Source organism: Mizuhopecten yessoensis, unplaced genomic scaffold, assembly GCF_002113885.1.
Source record: "Mizuhopecten yessoensis strain PY_sf001 unplaced genomic scaffold, ASM211388v2 scaffold11075, whole genome shotgun sequence".
In the NCBI taxonomy this organism is placed as follows: Eukaryota; Metazoa; Mollusca; class Bivalvia; order Pectinida; family Pectinidae; genus Mizuhopecten; species Mizuhopecten yessoensis.
The window spans coordinates 48,164-74,883 of NW_018408867.1; the positions used below are offsets into that span (position 1 = coordinate 48,164).

The window sequence follows — 26,720 nt, forward strand, 5'->3', positions numbered from 1 at the left end:
ACATTACATTGTAATATATGCATTTAAAATGGTTATATCAGGACCTCACACCAACTGAAATTTGGTAAATTGTTTGTATATTTAAAGAAACCCATACCACTTCAAATACGGTGTGACTTGCTCAGCTTGGCGATAGTGATATCGAAATTGTATCCAAAACTCACAAAAACCGATTCTCCCGCTCAATATTTGGCATTGTAAATAAATAGTTTCCAATTTTCGACAGACCAAGTTCTTACAATTCATTTGTTCATTTCGGCAGGACTTAATATATTTTAATATTACATCTTCCGAAAAAAATATATCTTTCCCCTCTTACTTGAGTAGAATACAAAACTCCAAAAAACCCAACTTTGACCTGCTCGCTGATCATTACAGTATTTAGAGTAATTCAGCGGTTACTAGCTCTAATATAAATTCTGAATATCCCAATAGTTTGCTGTAAGTTTTAGCTATCAGAGTGTTATCTGTTTTGACGAATTGATATCAATATGTTCAGGTTATAAAAGTGCATTTCAAGCATAAAACTACAATGGCGTAATCAAACAGTTTTGTTCGCTTTAAAATACCATGTTATAAATACTGCTTATTTTACCGCATTTCCAAAAAGTGGGCGAAGTCTTAAGTGAAGAAATTATTATAAGTTATAATAGCTGCCCGACACAGGTAAATATGGACGCATCCCTGTCTTTTTACGAAAACATTGGCTCAAGTAACTACCTCGCCCTCTTTTCACCATTTTACACATCTCATTTACCAACTCACATTTATTTGCAACATCATTCTTTAACGTCATGACTAAAATGGTAGTTGAAAAAGTACAATTTATTTGTTAAATAAACGACATATAGCCTCCTGTTGCGTGAACATCATGCATGAACGGATCAAGGTACAGTGGGCGGAAGTTCAGGTGCCCGACAAAATATGTTTCCCCGCCCTCTTAATGCTGACACTGTAATACTTTATTTTAGTTGTTACATCATCAATTTTCGTTGAATTTACATAAACAGATTTTTTATTCGACAGCAAGGCTAGTGATACCGTTTATAAGAACACTTATCCTAAAATAAAATCCAACTACTATCAGCAGCATATTGGCAAATGATTCAGCAAAATAATGTTTAGTGACAAGTCCTGAGACAAATATCGGACATAATTATACGCGGCAACACATACCTATTTGTGTTTGCTGCAGTTTAAGCTGACAGTGGTTTGTGCTTTTCCCATTGGGATGCTGTCTATAAACACGTTTTTGATCTAACAGTTGAGCGGTGAACCTTGCGTTTTTTTTTGAATGAATAGAGCGACGGGATCCGATGTACCCCGACAACCTTTTACAAACATTACGTTTACTGTAACTAGTTGTTGATGCACATTTTGATACCAATGTGTCGCACAACCAGTTAAAGTTGGTCGTCAGGTCTTCCTCGTGTGAAGTGCTTTAATGCACTTAAGTGGTGTGCCAGGAGACACGGAGTCGACTCCCGATGTTCGGGGTGACTAATTACAAGGATACTGCATTGAGTGTAGCAAAACTACTTTTGGAAAAGCTTTACAATAACTTTAAGGTTACTTATGTTGTTGCATTTGTGTATATGAAATAGGCGTTTCTCCTCCGGTAGATCAGTTGGATCATCCTATTGCCTATTAACAAAAGTCAGGTTCATTCTTTTTATTTATTCTCAACGCACAAAGAAAACGCAATTACTTTATTCCAGGAGACCCCGAAACGTTTCACAGTATGTCTTTCTTTCTGAATGATTAAGGTTTTTTTTTGTTAGATTCTGTCAGTTATTTTTCTGAATGAGATTATTTGATTGAGATATTGAAAGCAAACGTTTTAAATCAAATTATTTGACAAATACTTACAGATTATTTAAATTAAACGGTGTTTGTAGCCAACACGTTTTTATTTTAAACGTTAATTTCTAAAATGCAACGAAAATTTTGTACATGTGTTGCTTTGTTTAAATGGTTCTTCAATATGTACGATTTGGGTACTTTACAAAAGAGAAATATATATAAATTGCGATATATAAACCACATTGAATTAATTAACATTTTTTTTTATTAACGCTTGGCAAATGCTTTGTAGATTACATAAAAAGATAAATAGACATTGTCCATTGATTATCAATTCAACCGATTTAATTAGTTCATAAGAAATTTTATGAACTCAAAATGAAAGAAGTTTAAAAAAATGCAAAATACACTATAATAAAATTAAGTCGAATGCAATTTTCATTTCCTTTTGTAAGTTAATAGTATATGCTTAAACCATAATCACAACAAGTTTATCAAACTAAAATGAAAAAGGATCAATAAATTTTCGGCTGTCACTTGTGAGTTTGATCTAGATTATGTATATCGTATTTTTATGTAGGACAAGGTTTTATCGCAAATCCTGTTTTGGGTGTTATGCTACGAGTTTGGCACTGTTAAAAAATAACGACGTTTTCATTGTGCACTTTAAAAAAGTCGAAATCCTGAAAATAGAACTTACTTAGAAATTGCGTTAATCCAACTAATCTCACTGATGAGGAACGGTATTGACACATCATGCACATATAACAGCAGCATCAGACACTTCAAAGACTTGACTTAAAGATGTACCGTAAACAAATTAGCTACGCTCACTGTGGGATCAATATCGCTGTCATAGGTGTGCTGGATCATACGCTAGTAAATACATTCTGTAACGACTAATAACACACGCATGGCTCGATAAGGTACATGTAAGATCGTTTTGATAAAAATATCAGTTTCAGTTATTGATAAGATAATTAATATAATTAAATTTCAGAATTAATTTTAGCACTTTTATATAAAAAACCCTGAGATATTACATCCAAACAAATATTTTGAAATACTTTATCTTCTGATATATGAAATAAATGCAGTCAGGAATTATTTATACAGACATTATGTCAAAAATACCATGTTCAATTTTTTCACATACAAGATGATAACAGATTACATTATACTTATATCATAATCGAAATATCTATTGCAGCATATTATATTACACATACACATTACCATCAATAAAATGGACAAAGAAACAAGTAAAAAGACTGTCTTAATATTTGAGCAGAGCTTTTATTTAACAATTTATAACCAATTAGATTTGCCTACTATGAGAAAGCAATAACTAGCACAGAGTTTTTCGTTGTTGGGTAACGAAAGTGACATTAACTTCTTAAAAGCGCGTTATAGCATGATTTTTTTACAAGAATGAGCAGATGTCAGCGAAGCGTATACCATGTACAGCTGCAATGAAACATATTTATGATTGATCTTATCACATTGAAAACTTTTGAATTACAACTGCCAAGCTCACGGTTTACAGCTACAAATGTAGTAGAAATATTTTTAATACTACTTGACCGTGAACATAACAAAAACTTGGTTTACATATTACCATCAGTAAAAACTATATATCAGATTAATGTGAGGACATATTTAGGCTTGTCCTAAAAGTATTATTAAGTGGCAGTAAATCAATTAAAAAAAAATCTGCATTTTCCTCCAGCACACTTTCTTGTTTTAAACAGTATGTAATGATACTGGAAATTGACACATGTTAGCAAAATATCCCGATTTCAGATGTACTGTAAGTTTAATAAATGCTTAAAAAACAGTTTATATTTCTATAATTAGTTAAATAAACATAAAACTCGTGAAGTTTAATGAAAGGCGAGTCACAGCCTAAAAACAATTTTGTTTTGAAAAATCAGGAGACAGTATGTAAATATCCTTCTAAGCTCAAAGTCTATACAAATAAGAAGTAAATGCCAGGCTAACATTAAATTGGTGCTACTGGGCAATAAACATTAATTTCAACATCAGTTTATATTTTAGAAATAAAATATTGCTTCTACTTAATATAAAAAACCTTAACCGTTTGCTCCTAATCGAATTAATTGTAATTAGTTTAAAGGCGAGTTACAGCCTGTTAAAACACACAGCGTGAAGCAAACGTCCAATCGTTAAATTCAAAACAATATATATATAATATAAACGATATCACATTTAAACATTCTTATTACATCTGAAAAGCTCATGCATACAAAGAAATATATCGAAACAATGGGTAAGATTTTTTAATTCAATTTCAGTGGAATTTCGGCGATCTAGACACGATTGTTCTGAAACAAATAAAAAGCATTGAATCTTTTACTGATATTATTTAAACCTAATGTATTTCAGGTTTTGGATTTTAGGGTTCAGTCAGTTGTCCATCTTACATCGTTTAGGTGATTTAAATGTACATCACCGGCGTTGTAAGCATTCAAACCAGTTATTAGAAAAGTTCTTCCTCTCCGGTGTTCCTTGTAAGATTACACCACTGTCATATGAGGTAGTTGATACATTGTACCATTGTAAACATTCGAGCGTAACGTCAAATTACAGAAGATATACATATATACATGTCCTGTAACGTAATTAATAAAATGTGGGCATGCAAGACATTGAGATGTATTTGCAAGAAACATTCTACACGGCTTAGATCATCATAGAAATAAAACAAGCAATACAGTTTAATTGGTTCTATGAATTTGTTGTCACATAAATAAACTTTGCTACTCGAGACATTTGTTGTACAGATAAAAAGGTTAACATGACATAAAATTCGAGATGATATTCAAAATGGATGGCAAGTTGGAGCCAAAGTTTTATACTAAATAAACTCGTATCGTAAAAACATGATATTTTCTTTTTATTTATTTTTTTATCTGAATTCAAATAAGTAAGATCGTAACTGATTGCTGATTTTTTTTATACTTCATTGATTTAAAGCTGATTTTCAAACGTCTTAACATGCACACGCATGCGTACTTGACAAAGCAAACTCATCCGAGACTCCTAAGTCGACAAGTTTTCTATTGCCTGATAATTTTACGATCATTTAACGACGAACGTTACGTTACATTACCGACATGATAGAATAGAGAATAATATATTCTCACACAGTTAGATACGAAGTGTAAATATGTATAATATAAGTATGTTGTAACGAAGTATGTATTCAGAAAAAATGTTTGGTAATCCTGGATATTATGATACCGTCAAATCACAGCCCCGTAAATGGAAACAGAAAACATTTTTTTTTTTTTTTAAATGAAAATATTTATGCACTGCCATGTAGTCCGGACTACTTTATAAAGGATTCTGTGTGCGTTGGTCGTTGTACGCATCAAGAAAGAGACTTATCCGGATTTATGTTATACGGATTAACGGATTTCCACTGTTTTTATATTAACATCTGCCTTACCCATTATTGGTATATAGAACATTCACATAAAATTAAAGCATTGAGCAGGAAATGTCAAAATACTTTTACACTTACAGGATAGACAGGCACACATACATGCTCGCTTATAACAAGGCAAATGTTGATGGTTATATATACACAACATTGCAAATATCACGCTATTTCCAGATATACAATAAGTAACAATTAATCTAAACATCTCTTGCTGTTTCGAATACCATAACTTATCACCTTCAAAGTTTATAGTTCTTCGCAATAATATATCTATAATATATCATCAAAAAGCTAGAAATTAAGGCATTTCAAACAACAGAAGCCTGTGCAGTGTTTACCTGAAAATTATGAATTACTTATCATTTTCAGACTTTTGTATGATCTAGCACACCAATATATGCGAAATAATAATCATATTAATCAGAGATATTATTTCGCTTTATACCAATATGTAAGTTTGTGACTTTTCACATTACAACACCTTCAACTTCATCAAGGAAAAACATCAACGACCTAATGAAATACGCTTATGAAAATTTGACAATCAATTCCATTTCAGATTTATTAAAATTATATTTTAAAGAAAATCATATATCTAAAACAAATTCAGGTAAAAATTATTTTTCAGCTGAATACTCAGATAAAACATTTGTTGATCGCGGGTAAATTAAGTACACGAAGTCAATGTCCTTTTGTCATACTTATCATACTTAATTTACATATATTCATCGACTCACAGGGTTGGCTACAATTCAGATATTGCTCATAATCTATTTGTTTCTTCTCTCTCTCTCTCTTCTCTCACTCACTCTGATCACATTATACACATTGTTGTTTATACATATTTATTTTTGTATTTTGTTTTTATCTGAGTTTGTTTGTTTAAATTACTCTTATGGTTTATTTCAAAACACATTATTATCGACGTCAGTTATTTTGTTAACCTGTAACTAAAGGTTGGTTTAAATTGAAATGACGATATTTAGATATATGGCTTATATTTTAAAGAAGTGAGGTAAAGAATCAAAGAAAGACGTTTTCTAAAAACAATATCAGTAAAAGCAAAATTTTAAGTATACTTTGTTGAATTTAATAATTTGGCATACATTTGGCAATTATAAAGGTTATAAAAAAGAATATGACAAATCAAAAATATTTGGTAGTCAGGTTAATTGAATGACAAAACTAAAAAATTCCAAGAATGATATTTAAGAAACATGGTAAGCGGTTCTTTCGTAATCGTATTATGTTCCTTAAAGAGTGTACATATAGCTTTTTCTAGCTGAATTATTTTACACTTATACATTTGATATTTACATTAAATAAATCAAAATATCAATCATCTGCCCAATACCACCTCACATATTTGCATTATTTTCCCAGAAACTCATTTCTTATTTCAGATATACTTGTTTTTTATATTTTCTTTCGTTTTGTGACTACTACCTCTAGTTAAGGGAAAAAGACATTGACTTCTTACTGTACTTGAATGTTATTATCATGCAGATTATATTTAGTTTGAAACCAGGTAATCGCGTGAGATTATTTTTTGATAACTAGGAAGTATTCAAAAAGTGCAATGTACAAAACGAGAAAGCGTTATTGAAGACGTTTTGAAAATATGTTGCAATATATGTTTTAATATGCTCGTCAAAATTTTGTGGTTTTAGTCAATATTTTTTTAGTCATTGATATACATGATGAAGATTTCAAAAATGATGTTCACTCTTTGATGGTTAGTTTGTTGCAAGTTTATTGTAGGTTATATGAGTTATCAGAGTTTGAGATTGTGCAAAAATAGCATATACATATATACGTACGTAGTTTAGAGTTGCACATATTGGACGGCATGCTTGATATATTCGTAGATAGATTAGTACAATTTAGTATGTACACTAGCTATACAAGGTATATTTCATTTGTACAGCCGAAGAGTTGGAACACTTCTTTAAGGTGCAGGGTATTACAAATTGAAAGCATTCCAATCAAAAAGGGACCACATTCTTCATGTATAACGTCACATCTCTGTTAAGTTGTGTTTATGAGCTGATGTAGGTGTGTGGTGTATTTATTCCCTTCTATCAAAACCCACCGATATTGTAAAACTATATATGTCAAGTTTTATTATCATATGATATTTCATAAACGTGCCTTCTTATCTTATGTAACCATGACTGACTGAATATAAAGAAAGAATACTCAACTCTTGACCTGACATGGTGCAGTCAAATTGACACAAAAACATTTTACAGGTACATTGTATATCCCATTTCATATGTGTCATTGATAAATGTGTATGTACGTTTTACGTTTTTTAGTTGCACCGATGACAAAATATCAATTTGAAAGTGACTCATGTCAAATTTAGCAGATCAACAATTTTACATAATATTTTTGTACCACTTTAAGCATTAGTGAAAAAGTTGAAGTATAGCTAAACATACATTTGATTATTGTTTCCTTAATTTTTTATAGCATGCATGATGTTTCTCAAAAGACGGAAACACAACCATATCAAATATTGGTTAAAAGACTAGTTTTCTATATTTAATAACTTTATCATTATTTTTCTTATTTTTTCTTTTGTTTTTGTTTTGAAAAGCAAACCTTTGCGATCTAATTATATTATATTATCATGTACAGCAACAGCCGTCAACGGTTTCAAAAAGTGTATTTACATCACCATGCAACAAACAGTGGAAAACAAACTCAAAGACACTTTAGTCATTCTCACAGAACTGAATTGTTGCCGTACAATTTGTTTTATTAACAAAAGCGTCAGGAAAACCAACGTAGAAAGAAAACAAATGTGTCATTAGTTATAAAGTATTTTAAAAGTGAACAACAGCCGCTGAATAGAGAAAAGACGATTTTAATTCGTTGATTCAAGATATGTACTATTTGACTTTCCGCATACGCTTTGATCATATCAAATGGTATTCATTAATTGATGTTGTTTAAAAATTTAAAATTTTCATAAAAGAGATAAAATGTACATGAAATGGAAAAAACAAAAATCTGTCACGCTAATACTTATTATTAATGCGAAAATGTTGTCAACCTTAATACTATGTTTTATAAAGTTTAAATAACCAATATTATAACAGCTTGTCAATGCAGTTGTTGAAAATGGACCCGAAGCTTGAATACATGATGCGAAGTAGTAATTCTCCACTGTATAATGTCACTTATTTTTCAAAATATCTATTATTAATTTCTTTATTACACGCGTTAGGAAGTTTTTAATGGGATAAATGCAACATTTTATGAAAATAACCAAATTAGTTCCTATTTGATTGAAATGAGATTCGAAAAATCCTTTTGACACAAATTCATGAAACAATCTTCAACCGAATCTACTCAATTTAAAAGTGAGCTTCATAATATAGGTAGATATAAAATATTCTTATAGTCTGGATATATAGTGTAACATGCATTCCTTTCCTTTAACCCTTTTCATCCTAAATACATTTTATTGGGAAAATTATTTAAGGGGAGGGGAGGGTTGGGGGTGTAATACGTGATTTGCAGTACAGGATGCGATTCTCTGGCACACCGTGAAAAGTTGTAAGATCGCAAGTCACTGGCGTGGACTTGAAACCCCGTAAACTTGGCCTGCTGCACATCAGATAGTTCCGCCAATTCAAATACTATACACATTTATGGGTAAAGTTAATTTAAATTATTTGCATTCAGGATGAAACTGGTAAACTGTATAATATGTTGGTCTCGTAGTGAATATGGTGAATGGCATTGAAACACAAGTGTAAGTGGCAGTTTTAACTCGGTCACGAACATCACGCTTCGTAAAAATATGCAAGAATGCTAACCAAAGGAATATATACAGTTAATGGTTCCTGTTTGATTGTTTTAATTAAAAACATCCAATCTTTAAACAATTAACTAAACAAAAAACGTGTCATGCGCATGAGATATGATTATTTCAGCTTTATAGTGCATACATTCTTCCTGGTGTCATGTTTATAATATCAAGCATTACAAACATTCTAATCCGCTATCATAAAGATAAATCACACAAGTGATAACTGCTTTCGATGCAGACACCTAAACATCTAGATAATTCGTTATCCTGGAAATCTTGTCGCTTTTTTGTGCTTTTTCACGGCCATTCAACAATGCACCATCTTGGGCTAATCGAAAAAAGAAATAAAACGAAATGTTACATTTTATATCTTATGACTGATTTAGAAAAGTAGACAAAAATCTTGGCATTGACATATATATATGTATACATTATCATAAATTGTTTTAAGGGCCTAGATATCGATGTATACATCCTCCTCAACACCAACCTATTATCACTTGAACTTAAAACAAGCATTAAATCACATAGGAATAGAATCTCGTTATTTCGAAAGTTCAATATCTCGTTTACTTCAAAATAGAAAAAAAAGTTATTAGGTTCTATAGCTTTTTATCTTTTTCATAGTTTAACTAGTATTGAGCTGCTAATGACCCCAAACTATTGTTATAGCTTGCTTCATTGACAGTTCTTTACCAATAAATTCTCCTTCATGTATTTCATTTCTAGATCAATGGCATTATAAGGAATATTACAATCCTTGTTAAATGATTGCGAAAATATATTTAGATGACTTGTAATGTTTAGAAAATGTCAAATTGGAAATAGACTACATGATATGTAGCAGACAAGGAAGAAATATACCTGTAGAAGGTGACTTGAATGGAAGCGGGATGGGGGAGGGGTTAAAGGGGGAGGCAGATGAACAATGAATGATTCAAGGGTTGTCTTATTGGGACGGGTGTTTGAATGTAGATGGATGGTGTCAGCTGATTGTATGGGTGTATGGTTAAACTGGTGAACTAATGAATGGGTGAATGCATTCATGAGAAAATCAGTGAGTGTTCGGGATGATTGATTGAATTATTGTATCGGTGAATGAATAGATTGATGCGGATAAATGTTATATGATTGATTAGATGTGAGAGTTAAATCAAGATATGAATGGATTTGTTAGTGAATAGATTAATGAATGAATGAATATGCACGGATGAATGATGAAGTGTTCAGGTTGTAGACATGTTGTATATATAAACGACTAATTTTTTGACACGTGACTGATGATATTGACAGCTACCTTCATTGCAAATTTTCGTCATTCAGAGAATCTTTTTTAGCAATTAATTCAAAATTAAATGTGCAAATTTTGTATCAATTGGCGATATAATCATTCGTAAGGTATTATGTAATAACTCATATTTGTCCTGTGCATTTATTTTTGGCATTCAAATTGTTTTGATAATTTTTTTCCCAATGATATGTCATTGACCATATACGTTTTTTTCTGATGAATTTATTTAGTTGATCTACATAATTTAACACGACAAATTGACCTGTTAAATGATATATGAGTAACGGCGCGATAGATATGGATGAATAAAATGTAGATAGGAATCAGTGTGAATGGAATCAGCTGGCCTGTTAGTCGTGAAATAGTGTTATAGCTTTTGTCTGGTATGTGTAATAAATGTGTGGTTGGAAGTATTGATAGCTGCACTAATCAGGCTAAGAAAAAAAATACTTTTTACATAAAACAAATGAAAAAGTAAATCAAATAATTACATATATAAATAAATAATGAATAAATGAATATATAAGTAGATATATATGAAAATAAATAAATAAATGAATAAATGAATAAATAGATAAATAGATAAATATTAATGAAAAAATGATCGGTGATAAAAACCAGATGGTCTAGTGATGTAAGCGTTTTATACTTTATTCATGGCACCAACCTGTTTTCTGTCAAATTTAAGAACATATTGTGCCACCAACGAACGTAGTGATAATCAACAGGTTTAATCACGATAGACGCAGACAAATGACGTTGAAAGCCAGGTCACTAAAAGACTTATCGAGATAATTTTCAAAATGCAAATAGAAAAAGAGCAAATATACATCTTGTTTAAGTAAATATGAATAGACATGACCATCAATATTCTTGCTAGATATAGGATTTTTAGTGAAAATTTCGGATTTATACACTTGACCATTCAAATGTTATAATATGGTGTGATATTTGCACTGTTTTAATGCCAGTGCCAATGATAAATGATATTATATATCTGTTTATATCTCGGTAAAGTTAGACGAAAATAAATGTGGGACCTAATTGAGTAAAGGCATGATAGAAAAAGGACAAGTGAAGTAATTGTTTATCGTAAGAATTTTAAGATATTTTAAAATAAAACAGAAACGTCATTGGAGTACAGCTGTAATGGAATATAAAACTCGTCAACTCATTAATATATACGTATCTTAAATAAGACATTTTTCTTAATCATGTACACGTAGCATTAAATTATAAGTTGAAGTGGCTATTTTCAGTTTCAATGGGGACAATATAAACTTGATAACTGGTAAAATCATTTTCGCAGTGTTTCTTGGCTAAAAATGTCTGTTGTCATTGTTAAATCGTGAATGAAACATTCCATGGAAATGCTCCTCATGCAAATTTAAGCCTGGGTAAGGTTTATTATAACTCAATGAAACGGTTTATCAATTTGATTAGTATGAACAATGCAATCAGTAAATTTGTTAAAATACTTGACATCATTATCAATGTTTCCAATATATGGAGTAAAGGACCAGTCTATAGGCTAAGTCCCTGGCGTAAGTTCTGAGTACACTCGTAAACGAAGCCTTTTGACAGCTCCTTACTCATCATAAAATCTATAAATACGTTAATATTTTAAGTTATGTTCTAGCTGTTTTTATACCAGTTCCTTTGCCTTTATTTCGATCAATATAAGTGTTATGATTTTAAGCATTACAAACCGAAAGAGTGAAATCAAGTTCTTCAGTAATATCATATTCTTCACAAACATACATAGGCATCAAAATAATAAGTAACAATTGTATGATAAGCATCTACAATAAATCCGCTTTAAGTATTAAAAAATACATTTAAAAACGTTTCCACGCACAATTTAGATATTTATATTTACATTCATATGTAACATTGTGTGTAGCGAGTGAATGATCTGTGAAAGAGTATGTGTGTGCGGAGGTCTAACGAATGATTGCATACCAATATTTTGTAATGGAGATTAGGGTCATCATAAGGACAAAGTCTGTATTTTGTTTTAATATTTCATTTATAAATCGTATGGAAAATAACTGTAATGGAGAATTGATGTAAGATTTTTACAATCATTAAATGTTTTCAATAATTTAATAATTACCAAATAACTGATGTATGTAAAAAAAACTATGCATACGGCCTTTATCAATATACCGGTAACATGTTTTTCTAAATTATCAATTGTTGGTTAAAAAAACCTCTTTGTTAGAAAAGATTTAAAGCTCAACTAATAAATACGTAAATATCACCGTTAAATATTAAAGAAGATCCTACATACATTTGCTTTGTGATCAACTCAATGTCTTTTGCAAAATATTGGTACGGTGATATTAAAACATTCAGTTTTCAATTTCCGCTTTCAGGTTTCGAATCATTTTATGTGCGAGTGTGTGGTCCTAAGGGGAAGTAAGGGAAATTATAATCATCCCATATTTCATCTGCATATTTTATAAAAGGGAAAAAAAGATCCATTCATCTCCCCTTCTATAAAACGATTTCTTCACTTGTGCTCGTTACTTGGCGGATCATCACTTTCTCATCCCTGTTACTCGATATGCTAGTCCGTCGCAAGGTGATTGATCAACACCACAGCCATAGTTATGCTAAAATAGTTCTCTTTATTTCTATTTATTAACACATCAGTTGCATACTTTCTTTCATTCAAAATAAGAACCTCTACATAGACCAAGTCCCTAGTGAAGATTCTGAATTTAACCGTAAACAATGCCTACTTACAGCTGCTTGTTTGACATAGGGTATGTCCGATATCGAACTAAACCTGTGTATGCATAATTATTTTCAAATAATATTTTTAGTGAAAATAGCATCTGATGCTTCTGATTGATAAGGGAACAGCTTATTTACAACAAATTCTGATAAACCTTATCAATAACTGTGCACCTCTGATAAGACCAATGCGTTATTACTGCGAAAATATGCAGTCTTGTATTATCAGGTCAACAAGCAAATATCAGTTAGGAATACATACCTCCAATTAAGAACCAGTATATAGGCAAAGTCCCTGGCGAAGGTTCTGAATATACCCGTAAACGATGCCTAGGCACAGCTTCTTTTTTGGGAGATGTATTGTAGGTGATATTATCTTATTATTTCAAATACTCTGATTAGATAGTATACCCTTATTTTGATGAAGGACCAGTTCATAGCCTAAGTCATTGGTGTAAATTCTAATTATAGCAGTCTAACTTTTCTGCGAGTTGTATTCATGACCAGATTTGACTGTGCAAATACGGTTTTAAAAATAAGTGAATTCCAACCCAGTTCTCCTGATGTGCTTTATTCTTCTGCTTTTATCATACAAAGACAACGTGAGAGTTCATTAGGCTGGTATTTCCATTACGTGTATTATAGTCGTTTTTTAAAATTATTGGTTAAACTGAGGGTATTCTCTTTTCGTCCTATATTTACGTCGCCTGTCTGCTTTTACTCTGTTCTATATCATTATTGAATATCGTCACTGATATCAACATTTTTATTCCGATCTTGTTCTACTGTTTTCTAGTTTTCACATTTATCTGGAATTCATCTGCCTTGTTTTCGGAAACACTGATCTTCTATTTTTAAATGTTTAGCTTTTATTTTGCCGAAAAAAATATAACTAATGCATTTTTATTTCAATTCGATCCCACTTAGAATAAATCGAAATTACATGTAAGAAGCTTAAATAAAAAAAAGAAATAACCAATTCTTAAAAAGACATATCTTGTCGTTGTTAACGATAATAACCTTTTTGTACTGTCCATTTAGCATCAGTACATGGCAAGATCGATATTTTCTTATTGATTCTTGATAATTTTCTTATTTTCACAAACCCGTTACTACGATTTCCTTGGCGATAAAATGGAAATGTTTCAATCTCTTTTATATCTAGTAATAGTTAAAATATCGACCATTATTAAATATTTTCCTTTGTGCATAACATCTTTATCAAAGCATAGTAACAGTGTAAGCAAATTGATATATTTATTTAAGGTTTCCGTTTTGTTTATTGATATTTGAGTGTTTGCATTTGAATCAACCCCCCCATATAATTTTCGACTGAAACATCTAACGAATGTCAGTTGCATAAACAATGTAATCCTTATCCACATTTCAGCAACAATTTATTAACAGGATAAAAACATCAATATGACACGCTGATAAAATGTTTTCTTTATTTATAAGGTCATTATAGATCCAGTTGCGATTAAGAAAATATATAAGCTCATTAATTTGTTACATCACGTTTAGGGCTGAACAAATTCAAAAACAATAATGCGAAATGGATATTCGGAAAAAAAATGAGTAAACCTATCGTGATATCTAGTATTAAGTGACTTATTTTAAAAAGCGACGGGACCATTTTCAATATACTTGCATCTATGAATCATTAACGGTTTATTTGTATTTTTAAATCCGTGGTTATCATTTTTCATAGCTTTAATTAATATTCGATGTTACATTAAGAAAAGTAAGCACAACACATTTAAGCATTTTGCCCCCATTTTACATGATCTGATGCAGGGTAATTTGCCTGTGATGATATTTGATAACGCAAGCTGACAATAAAATTAGAAATTATCAAGTACGGGATGCTCGTAAATAAAAAGACATTTATAACACATTTTATTTTCCGAAAATTCCTTAATTACTTTTCTCCCTAAACTTTTATATTATCGTTAAACCTATACCTTAAAATTTATTAAATTTAGAAAGGCTATTATATCAAATATAACAGATATTGTGAGATTTGTTTTAAAACAAGAACAAATCTATCCTGAAGATAAGGTTTGATGACTGCAAGATAACGATGGATTTGTGTTTGATCTTTAATACAGAGAGCATCTTCAAGAAAAAGAATCAGGTAGGTTGTTATTTAATACAGAAAATAGACACCAGATCACGACAGATCACTTTTCTATATTTTGCACAAACACTCTTGTTCACGGTTAAGTTCACTCCATAGCTACTACCTAAGTTGTTCACATCACAATGAACGTGTTGGTATTTGAAATCTGTTTGTTTACTTTCTTATAATCATGAATGCATGATAGTTAAGATTTTTTCTTTTGAGTTATCAAACACAAAACGTTTTTTTTAAATTAATACATTCAGGCGAACGAAACGGAAAATTTTAGTTCTGTGTTAATGACATGTCTGCAAAAAGATAGTTTTACCATTGTTTGTTGGAAACGATTTAATCTTCAGGTAAGTGTTAATATACGCATAACTGCCCTCTTTACAGGCAACTTTTTCAAACCAAATTTTAACATAATTTAAGTGTCCAAATGAGGTATCTATAAAATGTGTTGTTAACCCAAATTAAGTGACTTGAAATATTTCACATGAAACGTTGTCTTTATGCCATTTGTTTAAATTTTTCTGCAACAGGTATATGTAAACTATGTAATGACGGGGCGTTCTCCATCTTTCCATCGTCAACTTCTGCTTAAAATTAGTCCAACATCATTTCTATAACCCCAAATGAACTTCACAATACTCATATGTTTTGAAAAACATTAAACAACCTCTTTCCAGAACCTACAAGGCCTAGAGTCATATTATATTACCTATTGCTTGATCAGATGAAGGCTATCAATATTGTCAAAATGACTTATCACAATACATGTCCAAGGTAACAGTGATCAAATGTTATTTTTCGAACGTTTCAGAATCGCATATATACATAATGCTGACTCATTAAATAATAGATGAGGGATACAGGCCTATTGAACGTCTTGCCTTGTATATAGTTATTTCTGTCAGTGTCTAAACAAGGCAAGGAATGATCATCTTATTTTCTTTGTAATTCAGGGTTTTTTTTGTGAACAAATTTGATAAAAAAAGTTGTTGTACATGTTTCCATCATATATGTTTCTTGCATTTTCTAGCAATTATTCATTTAAAACAAATTCTCTCATCAGATTACACGGGAGATATGTAAATTATCAGAATAATTCATGGAATGGGATATACGTGTGCATAGTTATTTTTGACCTTTGGAATTATTTCAGACGGACACATGACAAGTGCACACACTAAGGAAAACGAATGAGACTTATTGAAATAACAATACTCTTACTACATCAACATACATTTTACAGTATGGTGGTATGTGTGACCTGTGGTCTATCATACATCCTGTTGTAAGTTGAAAACCAAAACACTACTGAATTAGACAATGCAACCATTTACGTAAAATGTAACATCGCTCAGATTGAATTCGCGGTTAAAACCATGGTTACATAGTATATCAAATTCTTGTATCATGTTCAAGCGAAGATGCACAGCTCGTCACGCGCCAGGAAACAGCTCTGATTGTATTTAAGTATTCAACAGGTTAACAGAGACGTAGCGTTTATAAGTGTTTACATCATTCCAACACATATTCAGGCAGGATTTCCTTTTTCGCTGTATGATTTAATATACAATTTTTATAATTTCTGTTTTCACCGCCAGTTTTGGTTTTTATAAAGAGGGTTCTAATGTTTATAATGAGTGAGATGTTATATTTTCTTAAAAGGAATATACATTTTATAACTTAGTTTTGTTTTGATAATGTAGAAACATTCCGTGTTGAAGGTATGAAAATATTCCATTTGACTTTCCAAACTATTGATAAATCCTAACTGTTTTTTCCATCGTTAAGCTTTTGAATATCGATTTTGATTGTCGACTACGAAATATTTAAATGGTTCCATAAAATGTCAGATAGTTTTATCAATTGTGTGATACCCTTGTCTAAACTAACTCTATGTTGTGTGCTGTGTTAATTATGATGGTTTGCTTCATGCTTATTTTTCAGTTAATTTAATATACCAGTTTCCAACGCAGATTCTAGATTTTATGTTTTCATTACATTCATATGTTAGATGTAGTCTTAACTAGTGACACAAAAAGCCTCAAAAATAAAATAAAATAAATAAATAATGAGTGTCAAAGGAATGATGTCATATAAAGGGTACATTTGACACATAATTCGCGATTCAATGGGTGTCAATTAAATATTGTTTGTTTTAATGGCATTAAGTAGTTCTATGACACTCATTGACATTTAATGTGTTATGAGAGGAAAAATATATGATTGCACTTTATTAGAAATATTAAAAAATAATTGCTGTCGGGGAATTTTCTTTTATATAGTCGGCGATGCGACGACATTAATGCCTAATACCTAACAGATTATTTTGAACTATCGGCAGTATCCTAATTATCTTAAAAGAGAAGTGGGAAAAACAGAAGGGAAGGTAACTCGCCCCTTACAGTACGTCATTCTTTATCGCCTATATTGTAGTAACACTTGTATACACTGCCTTTAACAAATATTACACTTTAATTGTAATAAATTGCATTGAAAAAATAAGAAATTGTTTGTGTTTTCGATGTTTTTATTATTGTTTTTGTACTATGACAAATTCTAAATTGTGAATGAAAGAGAAGTAAAGTGAATTTCGTTTCTTTCCTACAGTAAATAAATCTCGATTGAGGTAAAATTAAAAATGCCAAATTAACCAAATATCACCATCTGATAGCATGTTTTATATCTTATACATGACAGTTCCAAGTGAAACCTCCTTCATTCGGATATTTTTTCACTATTCTGATTATTCTTTTTTTCTTTAAATAGCATTTTTAACCTCACAGATTCTAAGAGGCTCAATTAAAGCGAGTTCACTTTACTAAAGCTCTTATTTTAGACATTGCGTGACATTCACATCAGATAATATTCGAAGAATTATCTAATATTTAAAAGATGTTACGTACGTTTCCTGTGAAATATCAATGAAACATTTGACTGTAGATAGCATATTTAATGAATAGATTATTACTGATTCACTCAGCTTGTCTTGAATACCAATCTCCTCGATTTATTCCTGTAATTACCTTTTAAAAGTAGGCTTACTTGGTAAATCATGCTTGTGTTTCAGCTGCAATATTCCTTTGAAAAATGTTTCCATGGATGCGTGACGTTATCATAACGTATGTCATTGAGATAGAATTCTAACTCGAAATCTCACGCCAGACGAGTTGGCAAGTTCTTTGATGAGGTTATATGATAGCTACAGAAGGTCAAGGTTCAACACGATATTTTCACGACTAATAAATGAGCTGTCATTCAATACCGGAACTCGCCTATTTTCAGACGATTTTAAAGACGATTTCAAATACATTTTTCAGGAAACAAACCTACAGTATCTCTTTGTCATTGGTATCTTGTAACTTAGCACTCGCCGATGAAAACCTGACACAGGTTACGTCCATTTTCAATCTTCCCCTCTCTGTGCCTCCAATGTTAAGTACAACGAAGCAGACAGGTGTCTTTAGTGTAACATCTGGTTTTGAAAACAACTAACTTGTAAACAGGATATCTCGAATTACCAATCATGCTTAGCATATTAATAGACAAGGTCGGAACTGATAAACCATAAATGGTAATTTTTAAGAATTTTAAAACGTATCCTTTCATTATTCATTGCAAAGTGGTGCATTGCATTCTCTGGGTACTTCGGTTTTCTCCCAAACTACGTGGTGCATTGCATTGGGCGCTAACATTCGGGCCTACAAGAGTGATTCATATAAGTAGAAATACCTTGTTTCCTTATTATGGTAAAATAAGTTTATGTTTTACATTATTCATTGCAGTGGCAATCGTTTCATGCATAGTTTCATATATTTTTAGAAAAATGTTTTCGTAAATAATTTTGTTATTTAAACATGTTAAAAACTTTAAACAGCAATTTCTCTATTACCATTTAATATATCCTTTGTGAACTATAACAGGGGCCACAATAAAAGAGAAAGATGTTTTCATAACATGTAAAAGATCTACAAAGCTATATGGATATCTTTCGATGTTATAATTTTGGTGATATATTGTTGTCAGCATGCAAATTGGCGCATTGGAATACATTATAAATAGTTGATGTTTCCATTGTAAATAAATTCAAGAACATTCCATAGATGTTAAACCGTTAATAATATTAACTTGTTTATTTAGAAAAATCAAGAAAGAAATATATTTGGTATTATTTAAGAATAAATTGCATATTTGATACATACTATTAACGGTTCCTGGATTTTCAGTGTTTACCTTTATTCAAGATTAAAATGTCGGTTTGCAACGCAGAAGGCAAGCCTTTCATTTAACAAATGAAGCCCGATAACTTAACGAGTAGATAATATAAATTTACTGTAGCTTAGCTGTTACAGCGAATAAAACATAATGCATGCTAAATAAGTTAACATTTTTTTAATATAATTTTGCGCGTAATTTGACAAAAAAACGGTTATTTATAGCTCAATTGTAATAGAGACACAACAACACTGCAACATAATCTATAGTATTTGATTATTATTTATATTTATATATGATGAGATATAAATAAATGTTGTTTATCAAAACAAGTCCTTTCTGGTTAATAAATGTGTCTATGATATATGCAATGTAACCAGGCAATCGTTCAATGAATAACACAAAGAAATGTAACAGACCTATATACGAGCCCCGGACTTCTTATCTTTAGATGGATGTTCTACACAACTTAACTATTGGGTCAACGACTTTCTACCAAGACCAGTTCCGGTTCACCAGCAAAATGTGGAATATTCGGTCATATTTTACAAGCAGCGACCGACAGGGTCGACAACAAATATCGAGATTGGAGACTGAAATCAGGAGGGGCAGGGACGCAAATGACTCATTCTAGGAGTTGTCTAAAAACCGATATGCAAAAAAACACAGGCTTATGTTGTTTAAGATATTATGTTTTAATTATAAGCTTTCAGTTCAATCTTCCTCGATGATGCAGAAGACGTCGACCATTTAGAAACACCCAATCCCATTCTTTTTGGAACACATATTCTTATTCTCCTCGATTTTTTCCATGGTCTTCATGTAAAACTTTCCTTTGCTCATATTTCTTTCAAGTTTTATGTTTGCATTTTGATTTTGGTAACATCTTGTTATTTTTATTTGCTTTTCGAAACATTGAATGTATTTAATTTGTTAAGAAAAGAATAACAAGAAAAGCCATGTATTCAGATTCATGGAAAAGGAAGGAAAGTTTTATTGTACACAAAAATAGTTGACACATCATGATATTCACCACAATGTTCATGTTCCATTTAGAAGAATCAGACACCAGTTACTTTCTTATTGATTATAATGTTTATTAAAAATATAAGTAAAGACACCTCATTAAAAGTCCAATCATAAGTTATAACGGAATCATCTTTATAATTAAAAAATATATTGAAATCTTCATTTTAAAGTTTGGAAAATCTAGTGTTGTGATCTCGCTTCTTTAACGGAACATAATGAAGGATACAAGACATAAATATTCAGTCAAATATAGTTACAGGTTTAAACAGACAATATATATGTGTATACATGTACATTAAAGTATAACCATCACCATTGAACTTAATACGATAAAAGATGTAGAAAGTGAAAAATATGGCAATCGGAAAATATGTTTGATTAGTCATGTACGGAAGACTTTTAACCATATTTTATTTGAAAAAAACACAAGTTTCCATTGACCACAGGATTTAAATTTTCTCCACTATGGACCATAATGGACTCATCCATATCAATGCATGGTAGAGTCTTCTAAAGATACATAGGGGTGAAAGGGTTAATTTTCTCCAGTTTCTCAAAGCTCTTAGCCATTTACCCACAACTACCAACTCAGGTGTTATTTACAAATATTGACATTAAAAATAAAAAAGATAAACAAAAAAACAACGAAAAACGTTAGTGTTGTAAAGTTGCAACAAATAAACCTGTTAAACTACACATTTGTATTAACTATACTCATTTATACCCTGGTACATTATCTTACTTCAATATATTAAATATGGTTATACCTAGTCAAGATAACAAACAATTATGTTCATCAAAGTTGATAGAAAGGTAGCAACTGGATAGGTTTAACTCTATGATTATCCTTCATCAGAAAATCATGAGTGTGTACACAGGGGGTTAATAGAATGTTCGTGTCCTTAGAACTCAGGATCTTAATTTGAATCTAATTCAGTTATACTTTATTCACAATTCAAACCTACAAACTCAGGCTCTCAAGTTGAAATAAAAGTATAAATGTCTTATTTTTGTTTTCATAAATTAATATTATTTATAGCGACAATGTATATACATGTATGTATAAAACGAAAACATTACAGGATTAATTTGAAAATGAAATATATACAGAATATCAGTGAAATATTGTGACTCATTTCCCTATTTCCTCAATGAAAGATTTTACATCATCGATAAATGATACATGTATATGGCACCTCACTGCAATTTGAATTCCTGTTCTACAAGAGTGTGATGGACATCTCATAAAATTGTCTTGTATATATTCTGAATGATTATCTCGACTTTATTAAATAAATAGTGCTGCATTTAAAATACACAAAAATAACCAAATTGATAACACTCACACGATTCGAAAAATATATCGCAGGTGTATTGGGTACGGTAGCATATAACCTTAAACACTTATTAATTGGAAACGAAATTTACATTGAATGGAAAATTACCATTTAAAAAAATGACAAGCAAAACATAGTTAATATATATTCACAAAAATAATTACGATATGCTGCTGTTATCGTTTATCCCCTAGTTTAGTATGTATTCGAACGTTAATTATTGTTAAAAATCATCTTGAAGACGAAGGGTCAAGTGAAATAGTAGAAAAAAATATTTTAATAAATATAGTGAGAAAATCTATAATTGTAGTTATATATATATATATAGTATGATAATTTGATGTATCTGCTTAATCTTTTTAATATATGTAAATTCGAAATGATACAAAACTTTGGTTACGAAGATATAAAAAAGGTTGTTCATTATTCAGAATCACGTGTAAGCATGGTTAACTTACATTTCAAAAATTAAAAAAACAAAACAAACAAAAAACCAAACCCAAACCCAATAACATGATATCCCCTACAATAGTTATCTTCTACTTAGTGGAATCACACACCAGCTACTTCCATTTGATGGCAACGTTAAGTTGGAAATTTACGTAAAAAGTTAATGCATACATGAATATTTCATAAAATATGTTTGCAAAAAGATTAATTACAATCTATATTTGGATCAATAATACTTGTGATTTTGGAATATGATGGTATCCTTTTTAAATCTGATAAATAACTATTTTGTTAACCTAACGTGATGTATTTAATGGGACATAATAGAAAAAGCCATATTTACCTAGTTAAATATTTACGAGTTAAAAAGACCAGTCTAGTGTTTATACAAGAATGTGAAAATGAATCCGTCACAAGTGAGTTAAACACAACAAAATATTTAGAAAATCGAAAAATAAGGTACTCTGACAAAGTGTGTTTGCATTATTATGAGCTGTAGATGCTAAACAATTAAATAATCTAGATAAAAATAAAGTTCCTTAAATCTTAGGACTTTAACTTAAACTAAACTCTGAAAACGTTTTCACTGATTTGCACCTTGGTAATCAGGTGTATAAATTGAAACTAAAGATATAATGACATGGAATGTTTAAAAGATAAACAAATATTACGTGACTCTTCATTATGTACATTTAATATGTGCAAAAACTTATATTTCGCAAAATTATGCCCTCTCTTCCTCTCTTCCTCCCTTCATCCCTCCTCCACTCACACACCTTTATTAAATCTCACTATACTCTCGTCCTGGTACATGATCTTTTTTCTGTTATTTACCTTTGCATATAATTGATTATGATAACAACTACAAACATGTACAAATATAAACAATGCTCATCAAAATAGAAAGAAAAAATAATATTTAAACAACTTTGCGATTTTTTTGCCACCAAACCTCAGACAATCGTGACTTTTAATGCGCGTGTTAAAGGTTTTGCATGAAGTACATGTGAATTGTATTTAGAACTCAGGATCCTCATTAGAATCGGATCTAAACATACTTAAAACACTTACAAAATCAGGCGCTGAAAATTAACATTTCGATATCATTTAAAGTGATAATGGTAGATGGAAAACATAACAGGATATATTTCATAATAAAGTAAATACAGGGTATTCAGGAAATCATTCATCACATTTTTCATATTATTCAACTTCCTCATTGACCTTCATGCTTACACTTTTAAACTGTAGGTCACAAACGAATTTCTATGCACAATTTTAAAGAATAGAAGGTACCTTACTGCGATTTGCAGCTCTTTTCTAAAGAGTGTTGAACAGCACAAAAAACTCGCTTTTTGGGGTTCTGCATAATGATTTTGGACGTTGTTCAATAATTAATGCTCCATTCTCAAAATACGAAAAAACAACAACACCTGTGCAATTCCGAACTTTTTGATAAGGATGATAATATGTTTTGAGGGAATCAACTCTAAATTTGAATAAAAGGATCATTGTGCAAGGTATCATATCATCTCAAACTTTTATACCTGCATTACAGTTCCGTTTTTTACATCTATCAGTTAGAAATATGACGAATTATACTAATTTAATTAAATGGATTAATCGAGTCAATACACATTTATATAGATGATAATAAGTATATATTGTTTCGACGTAATAAAGAATTTCGAAACTGCTTAGAAAATGTGGCTTCAGTCATGAAATTGAACGGATGCCATTTTGGTTTGGTCGTTTAAATTATTGGCTTCACGTTATTGTTGTTGTGCTTGAGATGTTGTTCATTGTTCACAAATTAATTCATATAAGTTTTATTTGATCTACAAACATTAGATCATATCAATATAATGACAGTACATTTTAAGTCATCATGGGGTCGAAATAACAATAAAGTGTAATAAAGTAACATTTTTAGGCAAACAGTAAACCATGTAAATGTATATAAACCTTATCTAGTTATTAGAGACATGTATACATGTTTAAACCAGTCAATCAACCACTACCTACTTAGTTTGTTTCCTTTCCTCACGGAATTCGGATCCAAGATAATGGACTATGTACATTACTGCGATACTCAAATATATCTGGATTTGAGTTTTGTTTCGAATGTATAGGTACCTAAGATAATCATATTTACATTATTATATATTCATTTGAACTAAAGACCAAATAAAAAAATGAAATATATCTTTTAAGTTTCCTTAGCACTCAAGAGCTTTATTTAACCACAACATGGATGATTTGTTCGAAATTTGTTCTACTAACTAGATTGTCAAAATATCAATATGTATGATTTGGATATAATATAACGTAAGTCTTAAAAAACAGTAAGCAATTCATTTAGATAAAACCCAATACGTAGTTTGTTTCATACATACATTATAATTACAATAAACACCTACAAAAATATTTAACATTTTGGGGGGAATTAACCGTTGACTTTTGTTCAATTTATTTTAAAAAACTACACCTATATGCAATGCTCAACTAAGTAACTAAATTTAAAAAAAAGTGATGTCGAAAAGATTTTTTTTACGAATCATCACCAACATTTTAAAAAAACACCGAATATAATGAATGAAATACACTCAGGAATTCAAAACAAAATTTCAGTTTAGTAAAATAAGAGGCGAATTTTGATGACGTATACATTTAAATCTTTTAAAAAGGATTGTTTTTATTTTTCCTAGATTATATAGGTCAAATATGAAATGACAGTAATATAACTTTGAAATATCATTAAAATACGAGAACATACACGTTATACATTTTAAAGGAAAAAGAATAGAAAAAATATATATCATCAATAATTCAAATCACCACTGAGTGTTCCTCCTGGAATGTTACTCCCTAAAAACACGAATGTAAAATAAATACCATCCTTGTGACATGTTGTAAACATATCAATTTTTATATTAAAAAAAATCATATAATAATACTTTAACAAATTCTGTTGAAAATCAAGCGATAGATATAACAGGCTATCATATATATGTAAATATCTAGTAATCTTCAAACTACGTCCAATATTTTTTTACATATCCCCGATAGAACTTCCACAACTACATTTTGTGTTTTTCTTTTTTAAATCTTAAATTATCCCAAAAATATTGTCAATGCTAGAATCTCTGCTATTGTTCGTCATTACCTTATAATGGAATATTAAGCAAGCAATTTTTGTTTTATTAAATGATTACAGCAATTACAACCACGCCATAATAGATGGATACATATTTACCACCCTTCTGTCTTACATGGACTTATTTTATTCTGAAACAAGCTTTGTAGAGAAATAAACTATCATCAACATCGTAAAAAAATATCTTTTCTTAAATCGTTGCGACTGCAATGCAATACTTATTGTACCTTTATTCACCATCGCATTGCGACTACTTTTCTTACTTTAACGGTAGAAAGTCCCTTATGATGGTATGGTCACTCAAAATCTCAAATCCCTGATCAGACCACAATGAAAACATCTGAATTAAGGTAAGCAATTTTGAAATTTTCAAATTGAACATAAGTTATTACACTGGTATATAGCGACGATGAGTAAATGAGACATTAAGGCTAATGTTTTAATAAATATTAACATGTCAATCTCGTTTGCCACCATACTGATTGCTACAAAATGACACAGGATCTAAAGTTCAGTCATATTCCTATATCATACGATGCTGGATACTCCAGGGGTTACGCTCACTTTTGCTCTCTGCACCCCTGGGATATTTTATAGCACAATTGTATGCTCAGTTTGCGCTTGTTAATAAGACAAGAAGACTGGCAGTCGCGTAACGTAAAAAATGACTGCCTTTGAAGTCTTTGTGTCGCTCCTTTGTAAGTTTCAAAGGACAAGTATCAGCCTAGCGATTGGTCAGGTTTTTTGTTTACCTGAGAACTATCAAACAGCCATCTTCGAGCCTTCAATTTTGCTATGACATATTCCAGGGGTGCAGAGGACGAAAGTGAGCGTAACCCTGTAGATTCGAGGATGATGCCATACGGGGTTCTCTATTAATGACTGTGGAGAAGCATACCGGCCACAAATCAAGAGAGATATGGCCATGTGAAACCAAATTCCAAAATTATGTATTTTAACAAATTGTAAACCAGAAAACAAAGACTAAGTGACTTCGATTGATTAATGAGCTGTACTTGACATACCAATTCATAGTACTCTGTGGTAGTTAGACGTTAAACAAATTGTTAATGAATAGTTCTATAATGTTTATAGCACGCCTATAATTTACATAACAACGCTTTATATTACGAAAAGACACTTTATGTAAGGTTTAATTCTTTATCAAGACCATAAGGCCATGATTGTACATTTGAATACCGGTAAATGATGTTATCAAAGCATTTTGCTAAGATGGTTATGGTTTCTCAAAGCCGTAACCGTCTTGGTGTTGAAG

At 30.7% G+C, this 26,720-nt stretch overlaps 2 protein-coding genes across 3 annotated transcripts in view; one reads left to right on the forward strand and one right to left on the reverse strand.

Annotated features, from left to right (window-relative positions):
- LOC110465418 overlaps positions 1 to 17,750 on the forward strand; it is a 42,211-nt gene extending 24,461 nt beyond the window's left edge. For both annotated transcript variants that reach the window (XM_021521208.1, XM_021521210.1), the window contains exon 15: positions 15,237 to 17,750. The gene's annotated coding sequence lies outside the window, so the exon portion shown is untranslated. The remainder of the gene's footprint in view (positions 1 to 15,236) is intronic.
- LOC110465419 overlaps positions 1 to 26,720 on the reverse strand; it is a 99,439-nt gene that overhangs the window by 42,693 nt on the left and 30,026 nt on the right. The window lies entirely within an intron of this gene.